Source organism: Mixophyes fleayi, chromosome 1, assembly GCF_038048845.1.
Source record: "Mixophyes fleayi isolate aMixFle1 chromosome 1, aMixFle1.hap1, whole genome shotgun sequence".
In the NCBI taxonomy this organism is placed as follows: Eukaryota; Metazoa; Chordata; class Amphibia; order Anura; family Limnodynastidae; genus Mixophyes; species Mixophyes fleayi.
In genome coordinates this window covers 219,830,700-219,846,497 of record NC_134402.1, presented here as the reverse complement: position 1 = coordinate 219,846,497, position 15,798 = coordinate 219,830,700, and the positions used below count along the sequence as shown (strand labels likewise).

Here is a 15,798-nt window from a genome sequence, read left to right as displayed (position 1 = left end):
GAAATGTACACTCGCAAACAGCAGCATTTGCAACTGGTTTGCAACAAGTCATCATCATTAGCGAGTATGTGTACTTGCCCTATAACAGGTGCAAAACATACGGCTCCTAACTGGCATATATACGTGTGTCTGCATGTGCAAAAACACGCCTTTACTCAATGTTAGAATGACCCTTTCCTCCCCAGATGCAGGTAGACGTAAGTGAGAGAATTACACAAAGCTCTGTCCATTCACAAACCAATTTCACACAAAATACGCTGTGCAAACTGTAGTATGTCCCCTTCTGCATCAGCACCCAAATCTTTTTCACATAGCATATGCTATGTCTCAAACTACACTCTTCCTCTTGCACAAAAGAGAAACACTTGCTGCATGAAATTGTGTAACAAAAGGAAACCACATTGCTGTTCTTTTCCTTTTGTTGCAATATGCTTAACGCACAACCAAAAACTTTTTGCAAACTATCAAATATCTGTCCATTTGTAGCATAAGGGGGGATTTCCCATTAATAGTAATAGGGTAATCACATTCTTGGAACTTGAACATAATAGTTACTGTTGATCCAAATTAGGAAATAGCAGAGAGTGAAGTAAATATATAAGGTAGGCTGTGGGCACAATCAAATATGTTGTGTAAAAAAGGAGGAGCTAGACAAAGGAGTTGTTCAAGGTAAAAAAGTACCCAGAACCATGAAGATGATAAGGGGATATCAATTGTGAATGGAAGAAAGATTGCTTCACAATAAGCATAGAAAGGAGTTATGCACATGAGAGGTAGCTAATCTGTAGATATTTTATTGCAGGAGTGTGTGATGACAAACTGATCAACATAATTTAAATAATGCTTTGCATGCCTCTCTTACAAAAATCTGCAGCTAAAATTAGTAAAGCACATTATTAGTTGATCCAAAGATTATGGCGATCAGAAAATATTCTCTTGTGAGTGTAGATTGGCAAATGCCACACTGTGGTTCTTTGTTTTGCTATCCCCTTAATCAGCACAATTAGAATTTGTAAAAAGTTGGAATTTTTTAAAAATGTTGTTTTTTTTTAAATTTGGCTTGATACCATTCTCTTGATCCACCGGGATCAATGATGGGGGTCTCCTGGTCCAATGCCACACTCCATTCTCCTGTTCCTGAAAGTACTGTTTGAAACAAACTGAACGATTATTGATGATCCAACCCTGTGGAATGCCATTTGCATTATGCAGAAGTCAATGGGTTGTAGAAGGTAGGATAATGAGGGTAAAAAGGTGAAGTCAATCAACTTGCAAACAAAACAAGACTCTTTGAAGCAACAACAGAGCATGCAAACCCATACTTTGCTTATGCAAAGCTTGGTAGGAGGGAGGACCTTATAAAGGCTCCATACAGGTGAGGTCTCAGTGCTGATTCACTTGACCTACAGCAGAAGTGCTGATTGGAGTAAGTGATAAAAGTGGGTGGATCCTCACAACAAGTCAGCTCAATGCTGCAGTAAAGACAACTTCTTTTGTCCAGTATAAACTAACTTTGCTGGACATGAGTATGATTTTTGGGTAATTTGTAGGACTAAATCATTCCAGCAAACATAAAGGGTTATTTGTGAACATGTAAAAGTGTATTGCAAATACCATTTTGTGATCTCCCATATTTTATTTGCAGAAAAGATCCAGCTTTTATTGGTAGTTGCATGAATTTGCAGGGCAAAATGACTGCATCTGCAAGGGTGCAAATATTTGTACCATCAAATAGGAGGACGTGGGTGGATCAGAAGACTTTCATGTTTAGTGTTGATTAGCCGCATGGGTGTGCACCTGCATGCAAAGATGAGAAATACAATTTTGTTTTTCATTATGGGCTTCTGTAAATGAGATGAGGCAGTGAAGAAGGTGCATTTAGAGGGCGTTTATTGCTTTGCAGTAAGGTGCACAGTCTTTTTTCCCCCAGATAAAGGGCTTGACTTTTCCACCATCTCTGAGGTCCTTCAGATTGGACCTGTTCCTATACTGTCAGCAGGCCGCATTTTGCTTGTTTTATTGCACTTTTGTGGAAAAACTCATCTCTATGCGCACTTCAAGCAATGTAATACAAATATTCAAACACACAAAGTGACATATGTAATCAAGGCAGCCCAATCATATGAATAATTCAAGATATAAGTGAGAGCAGTTTTTTAGGAGAAACATTAAAGGTTTAAATTAATTAAGGGTGGGTTCTTAAAGTAGATTTTAACTAAAGGGCTATTCTCATGCTTTCCAGCATGCATATTTGCAGGATCTGCAAACCCATAAAACTTGGAGTATATTCATTTTTGAGGGATTGTACATTGTGAAAAGCATGTGTTCAAACAGGTGGGACCTCAGCGATTTAGCTTAAGGTGTAGAGAATAATTTTAAAATATTAGTAGCTGGCAATCCACTTTACTACCCAATGCCTTATTTAATTACCCAATGCTGGATTTACATAAGATATGCTCAAGGACCAAGGTTTGAGTCCACTGTTGTTAAACTGTACTTTAAAACTTGCACATAAATTCATAATAAAAAAGATAATGTGCTATTAATTGAGCAACTTTTAAAAAACAAACACTTTGTTGGCTAGTATACAAAGCAGAGCTCATGACGTCCAATATATAATACAAATCCTGATTCTGGTAGTATGTATAAAAAGCAGAATTCAATTCTGAAAGCATATCAGGCTTGTATTCACCACAATCCAATGTCCACCGTACAGAGCCAAGTGTCCAGCTTATCATGCTCATGATCGCTATAGTGCATTATTCACCTCATACATCCATATACCCAGCATATTAATCACATGCCAACCAAATTATAGTGCACACCACATCCATAAACACAACACATAAAAAAATGTTCCCAGCACATAGTTCATGACCACAACTTATAGCTATGTTCCTCTCTTATTTTTATTCAGTCAATGAAACCAGCTTTGGTTAAATATAATGAAGCTTCTGTGGTTTCATTTTATAACCATGCCGCTTTTTTTGTGACACAGCAGCAATGATTTCATGTATTGATATCACTTGTTGCTTCACAGTGCGTACAGCTATATCCACCATGCGGAAAACAAAGGAGATCTGGCTGATAGCTGTCATGACTGCTCCCGGCACCTTTTTATTTTACTACCTACACTGACATACTTGTTTCCAGGGCTAGAAACTGGGACTTTCATATCACAGTGTTAACTTTAGAAATGAGCAGGCTGGTGAGGGAAGTAAATTAAAATTGCCATTAAGAGTTATTAACAAATACAGCTCCAGGTGCTACCATCAGCAGCAGCAGCTGTTTATATAGTGCCACAGTGGCGCACGCAGGGGGGTTTCTGAGTCTCTAGAAACCCCCCCTGCGCTAACTAAGTGGCCACTGTCCTATACAGCAGCCGCGGCGCTGTCAAAGAAGCGTCCGCGGCGGTGCTGTATTGTACACAGCACCACCGCAGACGCTTCTTAGACAGAGCCGCGGCTGCTGTATAGGACAGCGCTGGTGAAATGGAGCTCATGAGCAGCAGCTCTCTCTCTGGTTTTTTTTTTTTTTTGGGCTGGCGGGGAGAAACCCCCCCCCCCCGACAATCCTCCGTGCGCCCCTGTGCCACTAATTCTACAGTGCTGTACAGAGAACTCACTTACATCAGTCCCTGGCCCATTGGAGCTTACAGTCTAAATTCCCTAACACACACACACAGACAGAGAGAGACTAAGGCCAATTTATTACATACTTACCAACTTTACAATGTTGGTATCCGGGAGGCTGCGGAGGAGGTGGACGTCATGGGGGGCAGGCCTCCAAAATCGGCGTCATTTTGGACCGCCCCCGCTGTCAAATGACGCGTTTTGCGTCATGCCAGCGGGGGCTGGGGGGGCCACCAGGAATCGCGGCGTTTGTGACCTAATTCTGCCCACTTCACTAGGAAGATCCGGGATTTTGCCACACTCGCCTGGGAGTCCGGGAGACTCTTGCAGAATACGGACGTCTCCCGGACATTCCGGAAGAGTTGGCAAGTATGATTTATTAGCAATCAATTAACCTACCAGTATGTTTTTGGAGTGTGGAAGAAACCCAGAACACCCGGAGGAAATCGATGCAAACACTAGGAGAACATATAAATTCCACACGGAAAAGGTCATGATCGGGAATTGAACTCATGCCATGAGGCAGCAGTGCTAACCACTTAGCCACCGTGCTGCCCTTTGTCCATTGCTACCACTAGCAATGTGTTGCTAGAAGTAAAATAGAGGAGGAGATAACTTGCTTTTAGGGCCCACAGGTATTATGTACACCCATTTACTTGTGTACCACATACCTCTTTTATACAGTAGTTCCCATGCTCCCAGGATACTGTTCAGCCGCCATATATGTCTTCTGTATACAGTACAGTACAGATGACACACCTGCCTTCTGTATACAGTACAGCTGACATACCTGCCTTCTGTATACAGTACTGCTCCTATGCATGCTTGCAATATACAGTACATCTACTAATCAATATGGCACAGCCAGTCCTTCATCACTCTGAAATATTTCAGAGAATACATGAAAATTTTTACACCAGGGTTTCAATTGCAACATAAACCAAATGCTATTTGTCTGCCCTACAAACTACATTAGCAAGAATACCAAATTATTTTCTTCAACAACAAATTCTCTGTACTCATTAATCTGCATCAACTCCATTTTATTTTAAATATAAAAAATCTTTTAAACATAGATTTTGCTTTTAAAAAAATCCAACAAATAGGCGCTTTTTTCTACTTTTTTCTTTCAGTTTCTGTCCCCTGAACTTCTGCTGAAACTGGCAAATTATATGTACATTTTATCTACCATTCTCCATTAGCGTCTCCACAGAAAACATATTTTACAATGAGCAAAACACAGTACATTTTGATCATTGCTTTACTTTTGCCCTTCCTCTTATGGTCATTCCTCTTTTACATTGTTCCTTTCTTTCTTTCTATCCCTATAATTACATGAATGCTTTAATTAATGGATAAACAGCAGTCATTGTATATACAGCGTGTGTCCGTAACCTGTTAAGAAAGATTTCATGTCTTGAGTATAAAAAAAATGTATGCAGTTGTTTAGAAACTTTGTTAACACTGAAAGTGTAGTCCAATAACATAACTATCAAAATAAAAAAATCATAGATAGTATGTTAACTCAAGGAGAGCAAGTTAGTAAAGAGGATACAATTGCTGCTTACTATTTTGAGTTGATGAAATCTACTGATTACTCACTACAATACAGTATGAAGTATTACTACATACATGAGTGAGAACTGATCACATGCTTTAGGGATAAGTTAAGCGTGGCTCCGATAGAAATAAAAATACACCACATGATTAAGCAAAAATGTTCTTATTTGTCTTCTAAACTAAGTGCATTATTGAGAGCATAGTACTTTGTGAAGCATCATCATTTATTTATATGAGCCCACAGATTCTGTAGCGCTTTACAAATTCTACAGATATGACATACATGAAAGCAGTACAAATACTAAGAGGAAAAAGGGTACAATTGTGCAGAATAAAAAGAGTATGGCTGCTTTTAACTGAACAAATCACATGGCATACAGAAAAAAATCAATATGACATGATATGGCCCTGACCGTGAGAGTTTACATTCTAAAGGAGAAAGACAATAGGAGCAAAGCAGACATTAAGCTTAGTGGAGAGTGCTCAGAAGCATGACAAGTGATAGAGTAGTTTGTAGGGGTAAGGATATTAGGTATGTAGGAAGGGGACAGGGGAGGTAAGGTAGGAAAGGAGAGAGCAGATGTGTATACATGGCCTGATCAACCACTAGGCTGACCAGGCTGCAGCCTGGGGCGCTGGGTCCCGGGGGGCGCGGCGCTGCAGGTATTTATTTATTTATTTTTTTCTTCATTCATTTTTTTTTTTCGGGGTGGGGGAGGGGGGGTCGCCGCGGGGGGGTGGAGGGCTCGACGATCAAAAGCATTGGTGGTCAGTGGTTAGCAACACACAGCCAATCGCCAGGCTGCCTGTTGCTGAGCAGCAGACAGGAAGCAGAACGTCTTCACTTCCTATCTGCTGATCTGAGGAGAGGAGCGACGCTGGCACAACTACAGGTAAGTGAAGGGGGGAACTGCCCTGCATATCTATAGGGATGGGGGGGGAACTGCCCTGCATATCTATAGGGAGGGAGAGAGGTTGATATGTATGAAGGAGGGCAGAGGAGGGGGGCTGATATATGTGACTGGGGGAGTTTTGATGTGACGGGGGGGATAGCTACAGAGTGGAGGTAAGGAAAATAGCTGCAAGGGGGATGGATGCAGGGTGGGAGGTAAAGAAAATGGCTGCAGCAGGGGTTAAGGAAAATGGCTGTGGGGGGGGGGGGGGGGGTTGTGGTTAAGGAAAATGGCTGCAGGGGGTATTTAAAAAATAGAGCAGCTTTGGGGGGGCAGAATCTCATGTGTGTGGTCACATGGGTGGTCTCAGCAATCACTAGAATACTAAATATTAGTGAGATGGGATTGGTAGAGGTTTGTATTTGATTGACAACAAATATTCAGATATTGCTTATATATGCCTGTCCAATGGGGTACTTTTAGCTGGCCATAATGGAGTGTTTTGTTTTAACTAAAGGGCCTAATCATTCAGTGTTTGCATTATAATACATTTTTGCATTTTCAAAACAGGACGCCAACTTTCCAGAAGCCAGCGAGAGGATAACAAAGTTGCAAGAGAGAAGAGCAAGAACAGGTAAGAGACAATGGCACAATCTGTCTAAATTTGAATGCTGGAGAATACACCTGAACATTCATTTTCAGGAGTGTTCCTATACACCTATATATTTGGAGGAGGGGGGGGGGGGGGGCGCTGCGGCCATATTAGCCTAGGGCGGCCAGAACCCTTAATCAGGCCCTGTGTGTATACTAAGCATTATTTTGTGCATGACAAGATGTGGTAAAGTGTGGTGAGGAGTGTAGGGATGAGCTGTTAAAGATGTAAAGAGGGCAGGTTTCACTGCTGTTAGTAAGAACTAGGGAGGCCGAAAAGCAAAACTGCTGAACATTGTACCCTGTCTGCAAGTGTATTTTCTCTCTGTTAAATTCATTCTAAGAATCCAGTTAAGGGAACACATGACTGCTACAAAGACGTCAGCCTGGTTGGAAAAAAATAAGGAAGATTTTGCAGCATAAAGTGCACTGCTGCAAAATTTGGCATGGGCAAACAGACAAATACATTTTACCCAGCTACTGAAATGTATGAATAATTTATTTGAAAGAGCTAATCGTTGGCCAGTATTCAACGCTTTAATTGTAATGTGCAATAAAAAATACACAGCGTACCATCTTTATAATAGAGAGAGTATAATAATGACCAATAAATTGGGACCTGGGCTCTGTTACTAAAAGTTAAGCCTGCACAGTTACTCCTATCATCAGTAGCTGGAGACATAAGCTTTACGAGATTCGTTATTTCTCCTCCTATATGATGGTGCAAGACCTTTTCATTTCCAACTCCCTTTTAACCTTGTAGCCATAATGGAATCTTGGGTCTCCCAATCTGACAACACTTCTCCTGCTGCCCTCTTCTCTGGTGGCCTTTCTTTCTCTAACACCCCTATACCTGGGGGTCACCAAGGTGGGGATGTGGACATAATTCTTGCTCTCTACTGCACCTTTCTGATTATATCCCCTGGACCTGCCCTTTCATTTTCCCCTTTTGATGTCTATGCCATTCACCGTTTCCATCCTGTTCACTTACTTGAACAGTTATCTATTGCCCCTGGTCCCATATCCCAATTTCTAGATAGCTCTCTATCTGGCTCCCCCAAATTCTCTTTACTGAAATTCCCTCCCTCATCTTGGGTGACTTCAACATTGAGCTCCTTGCATCTCTTCAGATCTGAGTCATTTGGAAACAAAGAGAAGACATAGCTCTTAAACTGAGGATCAAGCACAATCGCCAAAATGTAGTGATCCGATTTCAAGATTTTGATAACTCTTGGATCCTGGTGAAGCAAATAAAGTACTTGATCGACGAATCCGACATACTTAGCGAAATTGCTTTGTTTTATCTCCTCCTTCAGTTTATCAAGCTGCTTTTCCACAAGTCTAATTAAGGGATTAACTTGACTCAAGCTAGCAGTATCTGAACTCACTTTACAGGTGGCTACATCGAATGGTTTCAGCACCTTGCACAACACGGAAAAAATTCTCCAGTACGCTTGACTAAAATACATCCCCCTCCTTTCCCAATGTCATGGTTTGTGGAGTAAGCGTGGATGGCTTTTCGCTGTTCCTCCATCCTCAGAAGCATATACAGGGTGGATTTCCACCTTGTCACCACCTCTTGCTTCAGTTGGTGGCAGGGCAAATTAAATTGCTCTTGTAGCTGTTGCAATCTCCTACATGCTGTTGCCGAATTTCGAAAATGTCCAGATATTTTACAGGCCACAGTGAGCATATCCTGCATTTCCCTGTCATTTTTTAAAAAGCTTTGCACCACCAAGTTTATTGTATAAGCAAAACCGGGAATGTGAGGGAATTCACCCAGCTGTAATGCTCTCACAATATTGGTTGCGTTATCAGAGATGACATATCCTGAGGAGATTCCAAGCGAGATAAGCCATGTTACAATGACATTTTTGTATCAGATTGTCAGCTGTATGCCTCTTACTGAAGACGGTGATACACAGAGTAGCCTGCCTCTGACAAATGTGACATACTTGGGTACATGCTGCTGCTGTTTCTGCTGGTGAAGGTGAATCACCAACCCAGTGGGCTGTCACAGTCATATAATCTTTAGTTTGCCCAGTTCCGCTTGTCCACATATCTGTGGTTAAGTGTACAGTGGGTAGAATGGCATTTTGTATCCCAATAATAAAATTTTTACTAACCTTCTGGTACTGGAAAGGAATTGCTTTTCTAGTGAAATGGTGTCGTGATGGAATTAGGTAATGGGGACACAAGACCTCAAGAAACTGTCTAAAACCAGCTGCATTAATAGTGGATATTGGGCGCAGATGTAATACTAGCATAGTCGCCATGAGGTCTGTGATCCGCTTTGCGACTGGGTGACAGCTTTCATACTTGCTTCCTCTTTCAAAAATTTGTTTAATAGTCAATTGTTGTCAACTACTAGTAGTCTTCTTCTTGGTCTGCTTCTGGGATGAAGATTCACCCCCAGCAGCAGCAGCAATAGAAGCAGTGGGACTAACGCTCAAGAAATCTTCTGATGAATTCAGGTTAGTGGTGGATTCATCTAGCCTTATCAACTTAAATACAGGACAGGATATTGATGAGGACGGTGTTGTGGGTGTAGATTGCAGGCGTCGTGATGTAGGTGAGAGAAGGGTCCTAGCTGATAATGGACTGCTTGTTGTTATCTTTTTAGCATAAGTTTCTGATCTGCTGTGAATTTGCTTCAAATGGTGTAACATGGATGAGGTTCCTAGATGGTTAAGGTCCCTACCTCTACTGACTGTGGCTTTACAAACACTACAAACGGCTAGATAGGATTTGGGTAAAAATAATTCCACACATAAGAGGTGGATTTTTTGGTCTTATGTCCAGGCATGACAATGGCCTTCTTCTTATCACGTGCCAGAACTGTTTCCACCGCTGCAGGACTTACACAAACAACATCATCCTCATCAACATCCTCATTATCACCCTCGTCGGCTACACAAATATCCTCCTCATTCTATTGCAATTCCAGAGTGGCATTCTCAATTTTGGTATCACCAGCTACACTTTGGCTGTTCTGCAGAAATACTCATAGGGGCTTTCTTTATGGGTACACTATCAGAATGGTCAGGATTGCACATAGCACTCGTGGATAGACTCTCCTCAGGGATTTGTGTCATTTCTGAATCTGAACATACATTTACCTCTAATGCCTTGCTGTTTTCTTCCAGCTCGGCTTTCACACGTAAAAGTATTTGGACACCACTTTTGAAGTCCAAATGACAAGGTCTTGCTTGGTCAAGACTGACCATTCAAGAAGATGCCTCAGTGACAGTTGCAGAACTAGCACTCATAGAAAAAGACGAAGGCCTCATTCATTCTTTCTTTCTTTGCCACTGCATGTGTAGAATGGCATGTTGGAAAAAAAAAAAATTCTGCAGTTAACTTTGCCTGGATTGCAGTTCTTTTTATCTTGACCAAGGTGAAAGGTGTATTTTTCATTTTGGTTTCCCTGACTTACAAGCACTATGCACTTTAATGTAGGCTTTACCAGATGATGTTTACTATCATCATGACTGGTGCCAGCAGCTGCTTGGTGATCCTGCTCTTCTGTGTACTGCTGTGAATCCATTTTAAGAATACCGTACACTTTGATTGCAAATTCAGAAGACCAATCCTGCCAGCACAAGTATTTGTATTTCAGCAATGACAATTAGTAGTGGAGCAATGGAGCTCTCCTCTTTGTGTGTAACGTATATAACACTGTACAATTTGACTGCAGATTAACACTAAGCCTGCCAGCACTATTATTTGTATTTCAGCTATGACAATTAGCAATGGAGCTCTCCTCTTTGTGTGTTACCTATATAACACTGTACATTATGGGACTGCAGATTTAGAAGACCAAGCCTGTCCTATTAATTCTATTTCAGCAGTGACAATTCATCATCATCATCACCATTTATTTATATAGCGCCACTAATTCCGCAGCGCTGTACAGAGAACTCATTCACATCAGTCTCTGCCCCATTGGAGCTTACAGTCTAAATTTCCTAATATAGACACACACTCACACAGACACAGACAGACAAAGAGAGAGATAGACAGACAGGGAGACAGACAGACAGAGATTAGGGTCAATTTTTGATAGCAGCCAATTAACCTAGCAGTATGTTTTTGGAGTATGGGAGGAAACCGGAGCACCCGGAGGAAACCCACGCAAACACAGGGAGAACATACAAACTCCACACAGATAAGGCCATGGTCGGGAATCGAACTCATGACCCCAGTGCTGTGGGGCAGAAGTGCTAACCACTAGGCCACTGTGCTGCCCTAGCAATGGAGCAATGGAACTCTCCTGAATGTCACTGTAGACTTTGAAGAACACTGCTACCCCCTCCGCTTTCTAGTCTACCTATGCTGCTGCCCAACTGCTCTACAGACTGTGCTACCCCTGATGTGTCCCTCTGTGAAATGGCGGGAGATCACTGTGGAGGGCGGTACTTATAGAGTCCAAATCTCGCAAGATCTTAAATCCCACTACGTAACAGGGACATTTAGCCTCGTTTTCAGTTCCGAAAAAGTGCAAAAGTACCGAGCCGGCTGAGCATCTCTAATATATATATATATATATATATATATATATATATATATATATATATATATTCAACCTATGACACCATACAACTTCATGTGTATAAATGTGTGCTTCACATCTTGCTAAAAACTTTTTATATGTACTGTACTGTACTGGCCGGAACAATTGCCTCCATTGCATAGCCTGCTATAGACACATCCATTACCCACATTGCCCACAGTACACCACTGACTGTACACACACCAGGTATGCAGTACAGAATTAATACCCTGAATTCCTATCACCCATAGCATTTACGTTTCTTAACGAATCAGTCCCTGTATTTCCTATGTTTCTTTTTTTCCAATGTTTATTCTCTTTTGCTCCTTCTATTAAGTCTGTTTATGTTCCAAACTTTGCACAGACAGAAAGAAGCTGACTAGCTTGTAAAATTGCTGCCAGTCTGGCCTTCAAAGTGCAAATGCTTCTATGTAAAGCTGAACTGTAGGAAGTACTCAACTAGCAAAACCAGAAAGCAATCCTGAAGATGCAAGCAAAGGATACATACCAGCTGGCTTTTTTTAAATTGCATATCCTCCGTATTTTTAGCATTTATAAACCGGTCGAAAGCTACAAATAAGTGAAATGCAAAATCATGTAAACACAATTTTAAAAATGTAAATGCTTCTAAGAGGAACTGGTTATGTTTCTACAGCTAGCCATATAACAGCTGTACTACTCTTGTAGCTTTCTTGAATGAAATGGAGCTAGACTAGAATCAGAAGTCACTTGACAGCTTATCAGAAGCAAATTAATTGATAAGTACAATAGCAGGAGGAACGGAGAGCAATAAAATAGAAACAGCTCATAAAGCTGGTGAAATTATGGGATCAAAGCAGAATAGAGAGCGTGTTTGCATTGTAAAAAACCAAGTGGTAAATGTATCAAACCTTCTAGAAAGGAAAGGTGGAGGTGAAGCCCACAGCACCTAATCAGACTAGCTATCAATCTCAAGAGTGTGCTAGATAAAAATAGCTAGAATGTTATTGGTTGCTATGGACAACACCTCCACTTTTCCTTTTTTGGAAGGTTTGATACATTTACCTCCAAGACTGCTCCATTTAGAAACATAAAATAGGAAAATAGCAGTCACAGAAAGTAAATCTACAAAGGCTGTTACAAATAAAAAACACCAATTTGACTGACCACCATAGGCAGTCAGTCAAATGGGTGTTTAAACTCACGTAAGAGTTAAGTTGCTCACCATATTGGTGCATTGTATCACATGATCAGTATAAAAAAAGAATTTGAGTAAGGAAGTGCTCCTGCTAAAGCTGGAAAGTGTCACTGTTAAATCATTTTGCCATGGCTACCTGAGTTGTGTCTCTAGTTTGGGATAAAATCAGAAAATGAAAACATTCACGGGCCATTCAGCCAGAATGCAGCAAGTAAACTACTGAAAAAAACTATGACTTCTGTGTCAGGTAGATCACTGTGGAAAACACTTATGAAATACATCTGCTGTATTAAAGTAATATTAACAAGGCTACCACTGCTTAAAGCAAGTCAGAGCAGAACAAGTCATCCATCACAGATGATCCATACGGATTTATGTGGGCCATTGAGAATACTGAACCCAAGCCATACATAGCCACTTTTAAGCTTTCCGGGGGAGAAGTCATGTGACATGGATAGCATTGAATGGAGGGGGGCGGAGCTTAATGACACGGTTAAGCCCCCCCCCCCCTCCATTCACTCCCGTGAATTTCGCCAAATTTTGGGAGTTTGGCCTACTCTTCCGGGAGGACTCCCCGAAATTCGGGAGCCTCCCGGGAATTCCGGGAGAGTAGGCAGGTATGACCCAAGCTAATTGACCCAAGTGAAAATACAAATGTAAGCACTATTTATTTTTTTCTCTGTAATTATATGTAAAGCGCTGCACTGAACTACCGAGGTCATTTTATCACGGGAATCATACTTTTACCAAAAAATCAAGTTGACAAATCTTTATGAATGATTAGCCAAATGAAAGAAACACATACACACACCCAATTAAGGCAATATATGCTATGTTATACTGTGGAAATTCAGGCTCTTGTTCCTTTATTTTAGAGTAATCCCCCCTCAGTCCACATTAGCCCACAACAAGTGAACTGCATAAAGTGAATATAGTAAATAATTGTATATTTACTTCAACACTTCCATTGCTGTTTTGGTTTCTATGACAAAAAGAGGAGTAGCACTGCTAAAAGTTGTGTAGCATGTTGTGTCCTAAAAGAATAATGGAATGAATCAGATATTTTATGAATCAGGGAAAAGTTGTGTTTTATTCACAGGTACTATACATGGTTTCAGGGGTAATGTGAAGGAGAAAAGATAAGGGGCTGTTCTGTTCAACAGCCTTTACCAACAAACCATGCCAGCTCACATCCATGTACATGCCATAAGCAAAAAAATATTTCCCAAGAGACTGAGGGCTGCATCATTCTTTTGCAGCTTGCCATCTTCTCCTGCACATTACCCCTGGACAATACAACAAATCTAGTACAATAGTGTGGGCAGGGGAGGGATGATTTTACCCGGAGGGCAAGACTGAACTCAGCAGCCTATTAGGAACATTTTGAAGGTAAAAAATGCAGGTGGTCCAGTGACCCAGCCCAAGGTAGCTCACTATGTGCCTGGGCCAGGGGGCAGAATCCTCCCTGCCCCACAGTCCAGCCTGCCCCTGAGTGTGGGTGAAGTACATTAAAAGAAGCAGACTCAGTCTAAAGCTAGTAAAAGCAGGACTAGTAGGTTGACTAATGACAAAGAAATACTTTTATAAACATGTGTTAGCTCACTTATTATCAGGCACATGAGTTATTTTGGCTCATCTGCTTTGCATGATTGATCTATTTCCCCGACCAATGTATTTTACAGTAATTATGTTTTTTGTGAAGATACGCAAATTTGGTGTACTTAACTGTTCCCATTGTACTGGCAGAAACACATACCAAAAAAGAGGAAACTGAATATAGGAACTAGGTATCGTTGATTTCTGCATTATTAGGGGTACGGTGTGTATAAGTTTGTATAAGTGTGTGTCTGTGTGTCGTGTGTCGTGTGTGTGTGTGTGTGTGTGTGTGTGTGTGGTGTGTGTGTGCATGTGTTAAATAAGTCAAGCAGTACAGTGCTTTCTTTTTCTTTTTAAATCTTACTCTTTTCCCATATTTATTCCCTATCTGATTGGAATGCCTAATTATTAATCATACTTGTAGAGCTAGCTGCTACCTAGAATTTGACAAAATATAGGCAACATTTGAACACCATTGTCATTTTAAACATAGATTTGATTATCAAATCAACAATATTCCTAATACTATACAAAATCCACCTTTCTGCAGCAATTAAAAGAAAATGATGATATATTCAACAAATATATTTACACACAAGGTCAAAACAGCAAAACAAAAATGTTGAACCTGTGGAAGCCTATGACATTTGCAGAATTCAAAAAACTTTTATAGAGATGAAAAAAACAGATTGTTACAATCTTATACTTAATTTACATTATAGTATAGTTAATAACCCACCCACAACTTTTTCACCAGACTCACCGTCTCTGCTCTATCTTTGCTATAAAATATATCCACGGCTCTGAGTGATCTCTTCAGCCAAAAGAGACAATGTAGAATGATCCTATTTTTACTTTTCACTCATAGAACACTAGACTACCCAAAAAAAAAAAAAAAAAGGAAGCAGAAACAGTGGCGTCTCAGCTCACAATTTACTTCTCCTTTCTGATGTGCACAGAGAGTGTGACAAATTCCAGCAACTTTACTTCGCTTTCACATTTAAGAAGTGTTTGTCTAACTTTGATGTCAGTAGGTTCAGCAACTTGGATCATGGTCAACAAACAAGCCACAATAATATACTTTTTCAATTTTTTTTTTAAATAGAATGATTTTTAAAATTACATTGAAAGCTAATTACAATTAATGTGTACAGTTACAATATTTGTGTATTTAGGGGCAAACTCATGATTTTCACAGGTGATATTCCAAGCTTGCCTTTAGACAAAATATTTTTATTTTATGTATATCTATACTCCATGGAGTTGAACATGTGCCAGTTTGAGTAGCGTAAATTTGGCTCTACATGTTCCTAAAAAACAAGCAGATTTGCCTGAATCTGACAATTGCACTTGTGTTTGACTGGAGAGGCAGGACGGGGAGGTAAAGGGTGGTCTAAAGTAGACTAAGTATAGTAAGGGCAAGTATGCGCAAGTTTTAGATTTATACCTGCTGCAGAAGAGAGGGTTTTTTTTATTATTTTCCAATAGCGAATGCATAATTCGCTGTCAAAACCAATGTTTCAGAAATTGGATGTAAGTGTATTTGATGCATGCACGATATAAACATGGTGCAGAGCTTCATGCTTCTTGGGAGTTGTCCAACTTTGTGATTTTTTTAGTGAACATATTTTATGTTTGCAAATTTAGACACAAATGTGTTTAAAATCAGCATGAACCTCTACAAGTTCTAAACTCAGTACATATAGCAAACCACTTTCACATCTCTTGTGCAAAATC

At 40.4% G+C, this 15,798-nt stretch overlaps 1 protein-coding gene across 2 annotated transcripts in view; it reads right to left on the bottom strand.

Annotated features, from left to right (window-relative positions):
- LOC142150092 (uncharacterized) overlaps positions 1-14,928 on the bottom strand; it is a 36,527-nt gene extending 21,599 nt beyond the window's left edge. For both annotated transcript variants that reach the window (XM_075205339.1, XM_075205344.1), the window contains exon 1: positions 14,825-14,928. The gene's annotated coding sequence lies outside the window, so the exon portion shown is untranslated. The remainder of the gene's footprint in view (positions 1-14,824) is intronic.
- Positions 14,929-15,798: the final 870 nt, after the last annotated feature.